The sequence below is a fragment of the Schistocerca piceifrons genome, chromosome 2 (assembly GCF_021461385.2).
Source record: "Schistocerca piceifrons isolate TAMUIC-IGC-003096 chromosome 2, iqSchPice1.1, whole genome shotgun sequence".
Lineage (NCBI taxonomy): Eukaryota > Metazoa > Arthropoda > Insecta > Orthoptera > Acrididae > Schistocerca > Schistocerca piceifrons.
The window spans coordinates 117,015,491-117,035,357 of NC_060139.1; positions in this window are offsets into that span (position 1 = coordinate 117,015,491).

Genomic DNA, 19,867 nt, shown 5'->3' on the forward strand with positions numbered 1-19,867 from the left:
ACATTAAAGTGTGCATAAGTTTTTTGCAGAAATGCGTTGAAACGTGGCGGACGAAGCAACTGTAATGGCACTGAGCTCAAAATAAGTAAAAGGAACATAAAACAGGATCGCAAATACAGCACTAAGAGAGCTTCGCTATCATCAAGGGTACGTTTATGTGGGGAACGTGTGAACGATAAGAGCGTGGAAGTGAGAAGCGACTGAGACAACGCGTGACTCAGCTTTTATGGGGCGTTCATAGCGGAACTCCGACGACAGCACGTGCTCATTACAGGGCAGTGTAGTTGTTTTGACTTTTCGATGGACGTAAAGATAATCCTAAACGTATTTCGTAAGTTTTCCTATTTATTTCGTACTGCAATTGATGAAAAATCAAACGACACGTGTCTAACGATACGTTGCTCTTCAAAATCACACTGCATGATTATAAACAGGCGATAAACTGAAATAATGAGCTTTACTAAGCATTCCGATTTTTTTCATGTAAATGTCTGCTGGTCAGTAACTTAGAAGTAAAATATTTTATTTTACTGTTGGAGTTGAAGGTATTGGTGAAATCGTAAGATGAGTATTGTTTTACTGGAATATTTTCAACTTGCCACAATTTAAAACTACAGACGTCGACGATTTCAAAGACTAATACTAGAGATTTTCCTGTTTAGAAAGTGCAGACAGAAAACACGGGAAGTATTATTGAGCGCGTTCATTCTTTCTCAATGTTCAAAAATTTCAAACGTGATGTTCTATTGTGTTACAGAGATTGTTTGACGTTAATAATAACTTCATAAACATTAATGATGTTGAAACTTCCTGGCAGATTAAAACTGTGTGCCGGGCCGAGACTCGAACTCGGGACCTTTGATTTTCGCGGGCAAGTGCTCTACCAACTGAGCTACCCAAGCACGACTCACGCCCCGTTCTCACACTTTACTTCTGCCAGTACCTCGTCTCCTACCTTCCAAACTTTACAGAAGCTCTCCTGAGAACCTGCAGAACTAGCACTCCTGAAAGAAAGGATATTGCGGAGACATGGCTTAGCCACAGCCTGGGGGATATTTCCAGAATGAGATTTTCACTCTGCAGCGGTGTGTGCGCTGATATGAAACTTCCTGGCAGATTAAAACTGTGCGCCGGGCCGAGACTCGAACTCGGGACCTTTGCATTTCGCTGGCAAGTGCACAGTTTTAATCTGCCAGGAAGTTTCATATCAGCGCACACTCCGCTGCAGAGTGAAAATCTCATTCTGGATTAATGATGTTGATTACGCAAAACAAAGCGGTATTGAATTGTATGTTAACCGGGGTCCTAGAAACGACGGAGAAGCACCGTCCCTGCCGCTGCCGCAGCGGTCCACAAACCCACGGCGACTACCGCAGTCCACTTCACCCCTCCGCCGCCCCACACCGAAACACTCTTTCAGGGTTAGTGTGCGGTTCGGCCCCCGGTGGAGCCCCTAGGGAACGTCTCACACCAGACGAGTGTAACCCCTAAGTTTGCGTGGTAGAGTAATGGTGGTGCACGCCTACGTGGAGAACTTGTTTGCGCAGCTATCGCCGACATAGTGTAGCTGAGGCAGAATAAGGAGAACCAACTAGCATTAATCGAAACAGATGGAAAACCACCTAAAAACCATCCACAGACTGGCCGGCTCACCGGACCTCGACACTATTTCGCCGGGAGGATTCGTGCAGGCGCTCCTTCCCTCTCCGGAAAGCCGTGCCTTAGATCGCTCGGCTAACCGGGCGGACAAACAAAGGGGTAGTGGAAAACTTCGGTTTTCAGCTGTGTTTCTCCATTTGTCAGACGGATGATAGTGCTTCGCAAAACCATGATTTCACTATATCTTTTGAAGTTTGTCCATCTTTGCCTAGGACGTTAAATCATAATCGAAGGCTCATTTGGGTACTGACACAAAGTGCTGAAACAGTAGGTTATAATGAGCTCGAGTAAGTGTTAAAACTGAGGACCGGGAGTACACTTATGTCCAAAATTAAAGCAAGAAACCGAAATTCGTTCTTGTGCAACACAGCTTGCTCTTTATTGCCACGAAGTAACGAGTGCTGTCGACAACGGATCTCTGGGTGATTCCATATTCTTAGATTTCCAGAAGGCTTTTGATACCGTTCCTCACAAGCGACTATTAATCAAATTGCGTGCATATGGAGTATCGTCTCAGTTGTGTGACTGGATTCGCGATTTCCTCTCAGAGAGGTCACAGTTCATAGTGATAGACAGTAAATCATCGAGTAGAAAAGAAGTGATATCTGTCGTTCTGCAAGGTAGTGTTATAGGCCATCTACTGTTCCTGATTTATATAAATGATCTAGGTGATAATCTGAGCAGCCCCCTTAGATTGTTTACTGAGGACACTGTAATTTACCGTCTAGTAAAATCAGCAGACGATCAATTCCAATTACAAAATGATCTAGAGAGTATTTTTGTATGGTGTGAAAAGTGGCAATTAGTACTAAACAAAGAAAAGTGCTAGGTCATCCACATGGGTACTAAAAGAAATTCGATAAATTTTGGGCACACGATAAATCGTACAAATCTAAGGGCTGTCAATTCGACTAAATACCTAAGAATTACGAGCAACTTAAATTGCAAAAACCACATAGATAATACTGTGGGGAAGGCGAAACAAAGACTGCGCTTTGTTGGCAGAGCCGGCCGGAGTGGCCGTGCGGTTCTGGGCGCTACAGTCTGGAACCGAACGACTGCTACGGTCGCAGGTTCGAATCCTGCTTTGGGCATGGATGTGTGTGATGTCCTTAGGTTAGTTAGGCTTAATTAGTTCTAAGTTCTAGGCGACTGATGACCTCAGAAGTTAAGTCGCATAGTGCTCAGAGCCATTTGTTGGCCGAACACTTAGAAGATGCTACAAAGCCACTAAAGAGACAGCCTACATTACACTTGTCCGTCCTCTGCTGGAATACTGCTGCGCGGTATGGGATCCTTACCAGGTAGGACTGACAGAGGACATCGAAAAAGTGCAAAGAAGGGCAGCTCGTTTTGTGTTGTCGCGCAATAGGAGTGAGTGTGTCACTGATATGATACGCGAGTTGTGGTGGCAGTCAGTGAAACAAAGGCGGTTTTCTTTGCGGCGAGATCTATTTACGAAATTTCAATCACCAACTTTCTCTTCCGAATGCGTAAATATTTTGTTGACACCCACCTACGCAGGAAGAAATGGTCATCATAAAAAAATAAGAGAAATCAGAACTCGAACGGAAAGATTTAGGTGTTCCTTTTTCCCACGCGCCATTCAAGAGTGGAGTGGTAGAGAAGTAGTATGAAAGTGGTTCGATGAACCCTCTGCTAGGCACTTAAGAGTAAACTGCAGAGTAACCATGCAGATGCAGATGTAGATGTGGCTGCTTATATTGTCAGATTTGTGTGCTGCTGCATAATCTAATAATTCACAGATAGGGTATCGAACATTGTTGTACAGGGGAAACAACTTACCGACCAATAAATGTGCCATCTAACCTAGCTTCCGCTGAAAGACCAGCGCAAACAGTTGCAAATAATAGCAGTTACACTGTAAAAATAAACTTTTTCAAATAAGTGTTAGCTTAGAATGTAACTGGCTTGTTAGTTCAATATTTGTTCAGAGTGAACGTACTTATGATAGTTTTTGTACTGCTGATCCGGTAATGCAGGGCTGACAGCTATTTTACTAGGGAGGAGGGATTATCGACATCCTTATCGCTGCTTACTTAGCCTATTGCTGAGTGTGCTCCAATACAAACACTGCTGTGAGAGTGCTGTACACAATTTCGCTGCAACACAGGAATCGTCGCCCTCGCCACTTTTCACAGCTCCAACTTACATTTAAACGAGTTCTCCTCGATCGTAGGGTTGTTATCCGCACTGATATATCGGGTCAGTCACCGTTACGGACCTTCTTGTCCCGACTTCCCGATTTTACAAAATAATGTTCCGAGATTGGCTCAAGTACTTAAGTAACGCCATCTCTTAGAGCAACATGTAAATGCAGCCTCAGTTTTATGTCAACAAGTTTATGTTGACAAGGTCGTCTCACAGATGGCGTTGTATGTTGCATATCTTGTATCGAAGATGCATCTTCTAGATCCGGAGCCATCATTCGAGAAAATACCAGACTTCTCCAGTAGTACAGGGCTCGAACTATTTAAGCAGGTCCACGTGGGTGAGTCGCGCAGTTCTGATTTGAATAGTGAAATGATAAGATGATTCTTTCGTAACGTAATACTAGCTATGTCTGCAAGTTAGTAATGTTAAAATGTTTACTGTGGTTATACAGGGCATGGAGTGTATAGTGACGAGTGTAAAGTGTTATTCCCGACTGTTTGCTGTCTAATAAACTTTTCTTATCACAGATTACAAAAATACCTAAGAATGGAAAGAGAGAGTGTCACTTTTCGGATGATTACACAAAAGAGTTGTCTTTTGTCAAGAATAGGATGTACGGATCAGGAAGCGTTGTGTGAGATTTGTAGCTGTTGCATCACAGTAACTCACGGAGGTAAGGCGGATGTGAAGCATCACATTTCTATGAAGAATCATACAAACAGATTCGCGGTGGCATCGATATCAAAATCTGTTTCTACATTCGTGATTAAATAAGATACCCAGGAACAATTGCTCGTTGCTGCTGCAAAACTAACAACAGCTTATAAAGTTGCCAAGCATCGCTAGTCCTTCCGTTCCTTGACTGTACCGTAAAACTGAATGTCGCAACGTTTTCGACTCCAAAGTCGCCGCAATATAGTCTACAGGCAGGACCAAAACTTCAGCGATTTTTAAAAATGTTCTCACACCACACTCCGTGTCAGAATGCATCAGACAGTTTTCAAGAAGTTTCATTCTGCGGCATAGGCACCGAGCCATCGAACCACGAAGATTTTTTTCCTATAGTTGTTCAATACTGGAACTGACGGAATCCAACAGAAGTTGTTGAAGTTTGATTCGCTGAATAAAGAAACATCGGAGACTATTGCAAAGCAAGGTCTAAGCACTATAAGACAACTGCAAAATTCCGTTAGATAAATAAATCTCTTTTTGTAGAGACAATACCCATACCAACTTTGGAGGGCTTTATCGACGCTGCCAGAGGAATTTCTTTCACTAAATTAAAGAAAAACTAGGAAAAAAATGTAGAAGCAATTGGATGCCCTGCCCATATTCTCTGCAATACTACACGAAGCGCTGCTGAAGTCTTAATTGTCGGCGTTGAAATAATAGTCATAAAAATATTTAATTATTTTTCAATATAAACGGCAAGGACAGAGAAGCTGAAATAGTTCTGCTTATACGTTGATGTAAATCATCAGACTTTTCTGTCTCACTGAAAAACAAATGGCTGTCGTTAATGCCTGCAGTTGAGAGAATCCTTAAGGTTTGGAATCCATTAAAATAATTTTTTAACGCTGAAGGCAGACCACCTAAAACAATTTCAGATTTTTTCAGCAGTCCTGTTACTGAAATTTACTTGATGTTTCTGCACTAAAACTAGACTCTGAAAAAAAAAAAATAAAAAGCGTGGAGAACAATAGAGTCTCGATAATTGAAATAAGAAATCATTAATCTTCACTCAAAGATGTCTGAATGAAAGGAAGACTGCCAATGTTATTGGCACGCAAACCAAGATGAATTTGAACATATTAAAGAATGAGAATCCTAACGGAGAGATAATTAATTTGTTTTTGAAATATGAGGAATAGACAAGGCCTTCCATACCATAGCATTTAATTACTTAGAGAAATGGACTATTTGTTTGAATAAATATCAAGTATTTGATTGGATGACGCTATCTGAAACGCCAGATTGGGTGATGATTGAAAACACAACATTATATACCTGAATAAAAATGATGTAAAGATTTCAGGCGACAATTGTTTTCAGGAACATATGTACGCCGGCTGCTGTGGCCGAGCAGTTCTAGGCACTTCAGTCCGGAACCGCGCTGCTACTGCGGTCGCAGTTTCGAATCTTGCCTAGGGCATGGATATGTGTGTCATGTCCTTAGGTTAGTTAGGTTTAAGTAGTTCTAAGTCTAGGGGACTGATGACCTCAGATGTTAAGTCCCATAGTGCTTAGCGCCATTTGAACCGTCTGGACATGTATCTGAAGAGCCTTGTAGTAACTAAGCGTGACTCGAAAGAATGGAGGTCTAAACACTCCATGAAAGAATGTTGGATTTACTTTCTTGAGGAAACCGAAAATCCTGAACGCAAATGGCAACTGCTAAAATTATGCTAGTACTTGTTTTCTGTCCCCGCACACGACGCCACGGCGAAAAGAGCATTTCTGTTGATGTCGGCCCAATGGACTGGTGAAAGAAAACGGCTGCTGCCAGAACACTTCTGCCGCCATGTAACTGTGTTCTAAATAAAAGCTAATTATATTAAATAAATATTTTACTTCATTTCTACACTCCCATCTCAGAGTGTCCAAAGAGGTCACAGCTAGGTATAGCAACTCCACTCGTTCCTCTGTTTCGTAAATTGTACACAACGAAGAATTTTTTGGCGAGTTTTTCTAACAATGAGAAATAAACAATCCCTGTCAAAATATTATGGCGCAAGTTCATAGTAATGTAAAGCAAACCAGGGTACAACAGAAAGAGCAATTAAAACTTTTCTATCCTTTTGTAATAATATAGGCTCTACGTAACATGTGGTTTAATAAAGCAGAACTAGAACGAATGTATTCTTCAAGTACACACAATTGTATGTCAATAATCTATTATTTAAGCGGTGCGTAATAATAGGTACATAAGCCAAAACAATGCTATTCTTTTCATTTCAAAATTTCGGGCGGTTAATTTCCCCCAGTGCGCCTGCTGGTTCCCAAACATCGCGGAGCCTGTGGCATCGCTGTGTGAGATGCATTGATCAGGCACGGTTCCAAGGTTAGTTTCTAGGTGGTATGGTTCATTTTGAAACCCGCCGCAAGTACAACTTCTCGTCACCACTGATTTGGATTTTGTTACATCAGTGCTTAGTACATCGCGTTAGTATAACTTCCACGGAACTGGAGTTCAGAAAAATACATTATTTGAAAATAATTCATCACAAAACTGTGGAAGTACTGAGCGGTTATAATTAGAATGCAGCTACTGACATAGGTCCAGTGTGTACCACAATTATTGTGCAGCAGCGAAACATGGTAGATATGGTAATGCGGTACTGGTTTACTTTGGAAAAAATTAGTTCCAGTTTTGGCCACCAGGTGCAAATCTGGCGCTGTGCAGCATCTTCTCTACATCTCTGGCGCTCGTATTGAACAAATTGTGTAAGTGCGGGTTAATAATAAAGTGTGTGCCTTTCTCAGTTGTTTTACCTTTTCTGCCCACATCCTGTTACTAATTCATTACACACTGAAACATTTCTATACATCTTTCTTGCATTCACATTGCCAGATTTGCACCTGGTGGCAAAAATTAGAACTAATTTTTTCCCAAGCGTAAATCGGTTCCACATTAATGCATTAGAAAATCTGCCAAGTTTCGCTGCCATACGATAATTACAGCCCAGCCGGTCGGGGTGGCCGAGCGGTTCTAGGCGCTACAGTCTGGAACCGCGCGACCGCTACGGTCGCAGGTTCGAATCCTGCCTCGGGCATGGATGTGTGTGATGTCCTTAGATTGGTTAGGTTTAAGTAGTTCTAAGTTCTAGGGGACTGATGACCTCAGAAGTTAAGTCCCATAGTGCTCAGAGCCAGCCAATTACAGCCCACACTGGATCTCTGTGAGTAGCTGTACTCTAATTATAACCACCTACTACATTTGTCATGTAAATGATTTGAGAGCTATAGTAGGAATCAACTGTCACAACTCTCGTAAAGTACACGTTATGAAATCAAAATGTGGACCCACAGTATGCGAGCACAGATCGCAGACTAAGGTTACGGGAGTGCGTAAATGCTGTTTCGTTCAATCTTCTCCATCTCCGTTCAGACAGCTGGTCTCTCTGTATTTTTTTCCTTGCTGGGGGCTGTTCTCCTGTCTGTCTTGTCTTACTCAACTTGTCTGGTTTGTTGTTGGCAGCATGTGTTTTCAATAAGTGACCCGGCGACCTTTCCTGGCTGCCACTTTTTTTTCCTTTCTTCCTATGCCGGCCAGGCCACAAGCCCATCTACGCGAGCTGAACCCTCAGGCAAGCAACTGGAAAGCACACGCCGTGAAACGTAACTCGCACTTAACAGACTCAGGCTTCGACTGCCAGGGGCACAGCGACCGTTGTAATGAATGCACAGAAAACAGACAGAGGTCGCGTGTTATTCGTATATGATTTATTTTGATCGGTTTCCCTCGTCAGGCGCGAGTCACCTCGGATATTCATTGCGCTAGTGGAAACACTTTACACGCTAACAGAACCGCCCAACATCGCGCAACTTCGTGTCGACAATGGTACCGAGGGGTCCCTTTAAATAGTCACGTGTTTCCATTAGCTTAATGAGTATCTGAGGAGACTCGCCTCAGACGATGGAAACCTGTGGAAGTAAAAAAAAAAAAAAAAAAAAAAAAAAAAAAAAAAAAAAAAAAAAAAAAACACGCAACATCTGGCTGTGTTCTGCTCATTGATAAGTCGTAATTTCCTAGGAAATGGATGTCGAGAAGTCTCTGTTGCGGTCTGCGGCCATGATGCACTTATACATTTTTTTTTTTTCTGTCTAGTTCGCACTTTATTTCTGTCGCAAGACAAAAACGAATAAACATGGGAACACGCTATTTCATTTATTACTAGAAAGGAGATGTGCTCACAAACTGATGAAAGAGAAACGCAGTATACAGGTATGAAAGATACATACCTATAACGTAAGGAATCAATACAGTGTATTACGTTATATGGTACATGATCGTACTCAACATTAAACACTTACTAGGGATAACAAGGTCACAGACGTGAAAGTCAATGCTTCATCCGTCACCACAAGGCACCCTAAACCCAAGAAAAGGGCAATCTGCCTTAATAAAAGTAGAACGGGTTCGAAATAAGCAAAATACAAGTTACACCTTTCATTTGTTTCCATATTTCAGTAAACAATGAATGAGACATCCATATACAGGGTGTTTACAAATAAATATCGGGGTTTTAATGCTTTATAATATTTATTATATTAAACATACAGTTATAAATGATATGTCAGATGAAAGAGCAACTCAAACAGTTTTACCAAGAACCTTATAAATGTTCAATGTGAACACCATTTGTAACGCGGTACACATCAAGTCTATAGCTAAGTTCTTCCCAAACGTTGATAAGTGTGTCTTCAGTGATTGTAGCAACAGCTGCTTCAATCCGGTTTCTTAATTCAGGGAGGTCTGCTGGTAGCGGAGCCACGTACACACGATCCTTGATTAAGCCCCAAAGGTAAAAAATCGTATGGCGTTGAAATGAAATGAAGAGATCATATGGCATTGTCGGCCGGGAGCCCCATCAGGGGGAGTTCGGCCGCCCTATTGCAACTTCTTTTTGGGTGACGCCACATCAGCGACTTGCGAGTCAGTGATGGTGAAGGACACAAAACACGCAGTCCCCTGCCAGGAATCGAACCCAGGCTCCCTGCTTGGTAAGCGGTAACGCTACGGCTACGCTACGGAGGCGGACCGCATGGTGTTAGGTCGGGTGAACGTGGAGGCCATGCAAAGCAAGCCCTGTCATTGGGCCCCTTGCGGCCTATCCAGCGCTTGGGTACAGTGAAGTTCAACCAATCGCATACTTCGCTATGCCAGTGAGGTGGCGCACCATCTTGCTGGAAAATGACGTTCTCTAGCTCATCTTCTTCCAACTGGGGGAAGAGCCACTGCATTAGTGTATCAAGGTAAGAAGTACCAGTTACAGTAGGTTCACAAAAAAGAAAGTCCCGTAAACTTCCCGACGGGATACGGCACAAAAAAAAACTTTGAACATTTATAACGTTCTTGCTAAAACTGAGTTGCTCTTTCATTTGACATATCATTTATAACTGTAAGTTTAATGTAATAAATATTATAAAGCGTTAAAACCTCGATATTCATTTATAAACACCCTGTAGATTAATGCATACGCATGTTTATAGATCTCGTAAAACTTCAACAAACATGTCGTTACATAACCATAAACAATATGAGAAAGCTTTATAAAAAAAGATGTAAAACGTCAAAACAAAATTAGAAGCGAAGGAAGGATGCCAAAAATATAAACGTATCACGTACATGATAAAAATAAAAGAGTTCACAAAATATTAAAATGGCATAAAATGTTAAATAAAGTAACACTTACTTTAAGGTGAGAAAAATCGTGGAACCCGGATGAAAGTAAAAAGTCAGCAGTTAAAATGCAGTCTCAATGATGAAGATGTAGGCGAAAGAAAGACAAGAGAAAGTATGAGGAGGAAAGTGTTTGATGGAGCAGTCGGACGTCGTAATAAGTCATAAAAAATTATCAAACAACAAATTCTCACTATAATCATTCTGCTCATTTACCACCAGTTCTGGTTGTCTTTTTCTGTGTAAACGTATCTCAAGCACCTCTAAATTGTTGAGAACATGATCTTCAGGCTCATTATGTAGAGTTATAAGGCTTTCTTTACTGGGGTCAAGGTTATGGTCCTCGAAATTTAGATGGTTTCCCAATGAACTCTTATTGTCTCGTTAGTTTGTTCCCTATACCTTATTCCAAAATTCCTGCCAGTTTGACGTATATAAAGTTTATCACAGTCTCTGCACTTCAATCTGTACACCTCAGATTTCGAAAATTTGTTTTCATTGTTTTTATAGAATGGCGCAATCTGTTGACTATACAGGGTGTTACAAAAAGGTACGGCCAAACTTTCAGGAAACATTCCTCACACACAAATAAAGAAAAGATGTTATGTGGACATGTGTCCGGAAACGCTAATTTCCATGTTAGAGCTCATTTTAGTTTCGTCAGTATGTACTGTACTTCCTCGATTCACCGCCATGACTTCATACGGGATACTATAGCTGTGCTGCTAGAACATGTGCCTTTACAAGTACGACACAACATGTGGTTCATGCACGATGGAGCTCCTGCACATTTCAGTCGAAGTGTTCGTACGCTTCTCAATAACAGATTCGGTGACCGATGGGTTGGTAGAGGCAGACCAATTCCATGGCCTCCACGCTCTCCTGACCTCAACCCTCTTGACTTTCATTTATGGGGGCATTTGAAAGCTCTTGTCTACGCAACCCCGGTACCAAATGTAGAGACATTTCGTACTCGTATTGCGGACGGCTGTGATACAATACGCCATTCTCTAGGGTTGCATCAGCGCATCAGGGATTCCATGCGACGGAGGGTGGATGTATGTATCCTCGCTAACGGAGGACATTTTGAACATTTCCTGTAACAAAGTGTTTGAAGTCACGCTGGTACGTTCCGTTGCTGTGTGTTTCCATTCCATGATTAATGTGATTTGAAGAGAAGTAATAAAATGAGCTCTAACATGGAAAGTAAGCGTTTCCGGACACATGTCCACATAACATATTTCCTTTCTCTGTGTGTGAGGAATGTTTCCTGAAAGTTTGGCCGTGCCTTTTTGTAACACCCTGTATACCTATAGGTAAGAAACCGAACTTTCAATTGTTTTTAACGGCTTCGCTCACAATGTGGGCCAGCCACATTAATGTGACGACCGCTTACATTCGACGTCAGCGTGCAGTAACCACTCACAGACGGCAGTTGGCAGCACTAACAGTGGAGGGTATACGAAGCGTGTCGGGGGACGCGGGAAACAGTGCAGTTGTTGTTGTAATACGGATGTCCAAGATCATTCGCTTTCGGGGCATGGGCAGAAGCATTTTCAGAATGGCTAAAACTGTAAACTGTTCGCTTGGCACCGGGGTTATAGTATGCCACGCATGGCATAATGGCGCTACACAAAACCGGCCCCGATGCAACTGTGGTGCAATAGGGGCCATCAATGACAGGAGCGAACGACGGCTGCGGATATGTGTACGAGCGCATACACGCGCAACTGTTCAGCAACTGACGTCCAGATGAACCAAGAGGCTACCAACAGCGTCTCCTCAACGACTGTTCAGCGAACGTTGCTGCCTAGGGGCCTCTGTAGCACGCGGATGGTTCATGGCACACATGTTGACTACTATTAATCAGCGACGATGGCTGGAATTTGCAAGCCAGTAGCACAGCTGGACGTCTACTGATGAATCATGTTTAATGCTCCAGCGGACAAACGTCCACTCAAAATCGCTCAAAAGAGTAAAAAGGCCGCTGGACCTGGTGGGATACCAGTTCGATTTTACACAGAGTACGCGAAGGAACTTGCCCCCCCCCCCCCCCCCTTCTTGCAGCGGTGTACCGTAGGTCTCTAGAAGAGCGTAGCGTTCCAAAGGATTGGAAAAGGGCACAGGTCATCCCCGTTTTCAAGAAGGGACGTCGAACAGATGTGCAGAACTATAGACCTATATCTCTAACGTCGATTAGTTGTAGAATTTTGGAACATGTGTTATGTTCGAGTATAATGACTTTTCTGGAGACTAGAAATCTACTCTGAAGGAATCAGCATGGGTTTCGAAAAAGACGATCGTGTGAAACCCAGCTCGCGTATTCGTCCACAAGACTCAGAGGGTATAGACACGGGTTCCCAGGTGGATGCCGTGTTTCTTGACTTCCGCAAAGCGTTCGATACAGTTCCCCACAGTCGTTTAATGAACAAAGTAAAAGCATAGGGACTATCAGACCAATTGTGTGATTGAATTGAACAAAACGCAGCATGTCATTCTCAATGGAGAGAAGTCTTCCGAAGTAAGAGTGATTTCAGGTGTGCCGCAGGGGAGTGTCGTAGGATCGTTGCTATTCACAATGTATATAAATGACCTTGTGGATAACATCGGAAGTTCACTGAGGCTTTTTGCGGATGATGCTGTAGTATATCGAGAGGTTGTAACAATGGAAAATTGTAGTGAAATGCAGGAGGATCTGCAACGAATTGACGCATGGTGCAGGGATTGGCAACTGAATCTCAATTTAGACAAGTGTAATGTGCTGCGAATACGTAGAAAGAAAGATCCCTTATCATTTAGCTACAATATAGGAGGTCAGCAACTGGAAGCAGTTAATGCCATAAATTATCTGGGAGTAGGCATTAGGAGTGATTTAAAATGGCATGATCATATAAAGTTGATCGTCGGTAAAGCAGATGCCAGACTGAAATTCATTGGAAGAATCCTAAGGAAATGCAATCTGAAAACAAAGGAAGTAGGTTACAGTACGCTTGTTCGCCCGCTGCTTGAATACTGCTCAGCAGTGTGGGATCCGTACCAGATAGGGTTGATAGAAGATATAGAGAAGATCCAACGGAGAGCACCGCGCTTCGTTACAGGATCATTTAGTAATCGCGAAAGCGTTACGAAGATGACAGATAAACTCCAGTGGAAGACTCTGCAGGAGAGACGCTCAGTAGCTCGGTACGGGCTTTTGTTGAAGTTTCGAGAACATAACTTCACCGATGAGTCAAGCAGTATATTGCTCCCTCCTACGTATATCTCGCGAAGAGACCATGAGGATAAAATCAGAGAGATAAGAGCCCACGCAGAGGCATACCGACAATCTTTCTTTCCACGAACAATACGAGACTGGAATAGAAGGGAGAACCGATAGAGGTACTCAAGGTACCCTCCGCCAGACACCGTCAGGTGGCTTGAGGAGTATGGATGTAGATGTTGCTGTAGACGTGTTCGGGTTGAACCGTCTGAAAGCAAACATCCTTCAACAATCGTCGGAAGGGCCCAGGCCGGAGGAGGGAGCGTTATAGTCTGCGAAATGTCTGCATTCCGTGGATGATCTCGCCATTCTGGAAAGGACAATGGATCAACACAAGAAGGCATCTACCCTTGATGACCAAGTCAATCACTACATGCAGTTTGTTTTTCTCGGCACGATGGCATCTACCAGCAGGACAATGCAACTTATCACACAGATTTCAGTGTACGTGTGCGATTCGAAGAGCAACAGAATGAGTTTACTGTACTCGCCTGACCACGAAACTCTCAGGATTTAAACCCAATCGAGAATCTGTGGGACCATCTCGATTGGGCTGTACGCGCAACGGATCCTCAGCCGAGAAACGTAGCGCAACTGGCCACAGTACTGGAGTGAGCACGGCTGCATATCCCTGTCGGTATCTTCCGCAACCCCACTGACTCTACATCTACATATCTACATACATACTCCGCAATCCACCATATGGTGCGTGGCGGAGGGTACCTCGTACCACAACTACCATCTTCTCTCCCTGTTTCACTCCCAAACAGAACGAGGGAAAAATGACTGCCTATATGCCTCTGTACGAGCCCTAATCTCTCTTATCTTATCTCTGTGGTCTTTCCGCGAAATGTAAGTTAGCGGCAGTAAAATTGTACTGCAGTCAGCCTCAAATGCTGGTTCTCTAAATTTCCTCAGTAGCGATTCACGAAAAGAACGCCCCCTTTCCTCTAGAGCCTCCCACCCCAGTTCCTGGAGCATTTCCGTAACACTCGCGTGATGGTCAAACCTACCAGTAACAAATCTAGCAGCGCGCCTCTGAACTGCTTCTATGTCCTCCCTCAATCCGACTTGATAGGGATCCTAAACGCTCGAGCAGTACTCAAGAATAGGTCGTATTAGTTTTTTATAAGCGATCTCCTTTACAGATGAACCACATCTTCCCAAAATTCTACCAATGAACCGAAGACGACTATCCGCCTTCCCCACAACTGCCATTACGTGCTTGTCCCACTTCATGTCGCTCTGCAATGTTACGCCCAAATATTTAATCGACGTGACTGTGTCAAGCGCTACACTACTAATGGAGTATTCAAACATTACGGGATTCTTTTTCCTATTCATCTGCATTAATTTACATTTATCTATATCTAGAGTTAGCTGACATTCTTTACACCAATCACAAATCCTGTCCAAGTCATCTTGTATCCTCCTACAGTCACTCAACGACGACACCTTCCCGTACACCACAGCATCATCAGCAAACAGCCGCACATTGCTATCCACCCTATCTAAAAAATCATTATGTAGATAGAAAACAACAGCGGACCTACCACACTTCCCTGGGGCACTCCAATGATACCCTCACCTCCGATGAACACTCACCATCGAGGACAACGTGCTGGGTTCTATTACTTAAGAAGTCTTCGAACCACTCACATATTTGGGACCCAATCCCATATGCTCGTACCTTAGTTAGGAGTCTGCAGTGGGGCACCGAGTCAAACGCTTTCCGGAAGTCAAGGAATATGGCATCCGTCTTATACCCTTCATCCACGGTTCGCAAGATATCATGTGAAAAAAGGGCGAGTTGCGTTTCGCAAGAGCGATGCTTTCTAAAGCCGGGCTGATGGATGGACAGCAACTTCTCTGTCTCAAGGAAATTCTATATCTCTTCCTGAAGGTGTCGTAGAGGTCTTCATGGTTAAAGAGGGGGTCATTAGGGCTTTTGACAGTTGGTCACATTATTGTGACTGCACAGATAAAATTCGTTTTGGTCGTTATTTGCGTTTCATGCCTTTCGCTTCTATCTAGGATCTTCCTGTACTTCATCATTACAATTCGTCTCTTAGTTTTTTATGTTTCCGTACTTGTCTCAGCTGTGTATGTCATAACTGGTCTCACTATTGTTTTGTATGTTCTTGCCTTTGCATCTTTTTCTATGTGCTTCTTTTCCCAAATAGTATCATTTAAACACCCTGCCACTTTGTTTGCTTTTGCTACTTTTTCTCTAACTTTCTTTTCGACATTCCCACTGCTGAAAAGATCCGTACCAAGATATTTAAATGCCATTACGTATTGAATAATTTTTCATTCACTTTCAGTTTGCGTCTAATTAGTTCCAGATTTGGTTTTTGAATGGATATGCTCGTATTTAGGTTTTTGGCTGCCACGTTAAATATATACAGAAGCTTCCGTAGGCTATCTGCTCTGGTTGCCAGCAGAACTGCATCGTCAGCGTAAAATATGATTTTTATTTCTTCGTCTTCCATTCTATAACCACGACCAACCAATACCTTCTTGATCACCTCATCCATGATTATCAAAAAGCAGCGGGCTGAAATGCAGTTCAAATGCCGGAAAATGTCCGACGAGTTCGTGCAGCTCTACAGTGAAGTCCACAGCGATCTGTCAGTCAACTTTCCAGTGCAATTGCAGTGTTATGATAGCAACTAAGTGCTTTGTCTTATTTCCAAGATAATCTTTTGTTAAAATAAGCTAAAAGTAATTTATTCGTCCTGCAAAGAAAAACATTTGACACAGCCTTAAGAAGAAAAAAAATGGTTCAAATGGCTCTGAGCACTACGGGACTTAACATCTGTGGTCATCAGTCCCCTAGAATTTAGAACTACTTAAACCTAACTAACCTAAGGACATCACACACATCCATGCCCGAGGCAGGATTCGAACCTGCCACCGTAGCAGCCCCGCGGTTCCGGACTGCAGCGCTAGAACCGCACGGCCACCGCGGCCGGCCTTAAGAAGACCATCGGTTGGTATATATATTATAGTGTATAGTGTATCTCCTTACACTAACTGCTCGATCATACATTAGCTTGGAACGGGTCTTAGTTGTGCGTTCTCTACTTCAGCGCTAAAAAGCCTAATGAAAGCCGCATAGGTCGAACTTGAATACAGTTGACCGGACACTGCCGTAAATAGCTTGAACCTAGCTAAAACCTCTACGGTCCATAATTCATTGACTGCACTTCGGCGCCACATATCACATCGATAACTCTCACGATTCGGTGATGTGCCATGGCCGGCTAGATCACCTGATCTTTCATCCCCAGATTTTCTTCTGTGGAGAACTAAGGTTTTCCACTGCTGTTCCACAATACTGGTGAGTTTAAAGCCGTAATCTGGGAAAAGATAGAGGCCAATCCTATAGAAATGACTGAGAACTTAATGAGGAACTTTTGCGAACGGCTTCAGCAATTCGTAGGCAATGATGTAGGCCATTTGTGTGATGTGCTGTTAAAGAAATAAACTTATGATTAGCTTCTCAGCGACTGGAATTTGTGTAGAATAGTTATTTATAGGCTGGTCAGAAACAGTATGTAAAGCTTGTAAGGGTGTTGCAGGGAAGGTTGAGTTGAGAAATAATCGTTAAGAAAAAGATTCTATGCATTGCTCAATTTCCCAGTTATTTGGCACTGAAATTAGCCAATCATGTCCTCGCACGCGCAGATTCAAGCATCCTGCCAGAGACTGTGTAGCTAAATTTGTTTGGTTTCCTTAAACCGAACAAACGAAGCGTTTGCTCATCTAGCTTATGTTTCATCACTTTCGAGGACGGCACATTTTAACTGGTAGCAAGTGGTAACTCAAAGACCCACAGATGTCTGTGAATTACCGCATTTTAGCGCTTACAGAGGCTTGCATTTGAGAGCATATCGGTCGGACTGGCTAACTTCGACGTTAAATAACTCGGAAACAGCGCAATATATCGATTTTTTTCGTAACAATTATCTCTCTGCATAACTTCCCCTGTAGTGGTTCTCAACAAAAGCTTCATACAGACATACGCCCTGCACCGAATGGTTTCCGAGATAGAACACATTTGATTTACATTGTTATTTATTATCTGCGTTATTCAGACACTGGTTTTGTTTACAACGTACCACAGTAATGTAGAGGAAGCTGAGAAGAACAATTTGATGCAGGACTTCTTGTGGTCTGTCAAGTTGGAAAACTACCTCAAACTGTCTTACTGAACCTACGTAAGCTACGGCGCATGCGCGTCTCGCGAGATTTTCAATATTCTGGCGCTGTCTTCACGCAAGTTATTAGTCATGGACAAAATAATTAATAGGACTTTTCGTAGGAAATTTAATATAGTTTAATTTTTAATTGTGACACATTTTCGCTGTAGTGTTCCGTTAGCGTGTTATTCAAGAAAATCGTACTAGAGTGATATTAAATGTGCTCTATCTCTGAAAACATTTGAATAGTGCGTATATCGATATGAAGTTTTTTGCTCAGAATCACTACTACTATCACCCCTCACTTTTTCTCAGAGTAAACCTCATAATAACGAAGCGAAAATGGAACTACACTACTGGCCATTAAAATTGCTACACCACGAAGATGACGTGCTACAGACGCGAAATTAACCGACAGGAAGAAGATGCTGTGATATGCAAATGATTAGCTTTTCAGAACATTCACACAAGGTTGGCGCCGGTGGTGAGACCTACAACGTGCTGACATGAGGAAAGTTTCCAACCGATTTCTCATACACAAACAGCAATTGACCGGCGTTGCCTGGTGAAACGTCGTTGTGATGCCTCGTGTAAGGAGGAGAAATGCGTACCATCACGATTCCGACTGATAAAGGTTGGATTGTAGCCTATCGCGATTGCGGTTTATCGTATCGCGCCATTGCTGCTCGCGTTGGTCGAGATCCAATGACTGTCAGCAGAATATGGAATCGGTAGGTACAGGAGGGTAATACGGAACGCCGTGCTGGATCCCAATGGCCTTGTATCACTAGCAGTCGAGATGACAGGCATCTTATCCGCACGGCTGTAACGGATCGTGCAGCTACGTCTCGATCCCTAGTCAACAGATGGGGACGTTTGCAAGACAACATCCATCTGCACGAACAGTTCGACGACGTTCGCAGCAGCATGCTCGGAGACCATGGCAGCGGTTACCCTTGACGCTGCATCACAGACAGGATCGCCTGCGATGGTGTACTCAACGACGAACCTGGGTGAACGAAAGGCAAAAGGTCATTTTTTCGGATGAATCCAGATTTTGTTTACAGCATCATGATGGTCGCATCCGTGTTTGGCGACATCGCGGTGAACGCACATTGGAAGCGTGTATTCGTCTTCGCCATACTGGCGTATCACCCGGCGTGATGGTATGGGGTGCCATTGGTTACTCGTCTCGGTCACCTCTTGTTAGCATTGACGGCACTTTGAACAGTGGACGTTAAATTTCAGATGTGTTACGACCCGTGGCTCTACCCTTCATTCGATCCCTGCAAAAACCCTACATCTCAGCAGGATAATGCAGGACCGCATGTTGCAGGTCCTGTACGGGCCTTTCTGGATACAGAAAATGTTCGACTGCTGCCCTGGCCAGCACATTCTCCAGATTTCTCACCAATTGAAAAAGTCTGGTCAATGGTGGCCGAGCAACTGGCTCGTCACAATACGCCAGTCACTACTCTTGATGAACTGTGGTATCGTGTTGAAGCTGCGTGGACAGCTGTACCTGTACACGCCATCCAAGCTATGTTTCACTCAAAGCCCAGGCGTATCAAGGTCGTTATTACTGCCAGAGGTGGTTGTTCTGGGTACTGATTTCTCAGGATCTATGCACCCAAATTGCGTGAAAATGTAATCACATGTCAATTCTAGTATAATATATTTGTCCAGTGAATACCCGTTTATCATCTGCATTTCTTGTTGGTGTAGCAATTTTAATGGCCGGCAGTGTATTTCCCCTGCGACACCTTGTATAGACGCTTATATTAAAATGTGGTATGGGGACAGGACCGTGACTCCTCGACCCTGATGAGGCGTCGCACCCGGGTCCACGGCTGATACGGATCAGCCGCCTGTGTCGCGCGCGCGTGCCCGGGCAGCGGCGTGCGGAGCGTTGGCAGCAGTGGGCAGGCAGTGCGGCCTTGGGCCGGCGTCAGCCGGAGCTGACTCTGCACGGGACTTCCCCTTCCTCCGCGCCAGTGCCCTTATCGTCGCCCACGTGCTCGGGAGATCAAACACTTGCTCCCAGGCGGAGTAGATTTCCGCGGCCCGGGTGTGTCACAAGGAACTGGGTTGCGCCTCTCTAGCGAGTGACGTGTTAAGGAAAGCTGTACTCAGATAAGCACGTCTGAGTAATAAGTACGCGCTTTT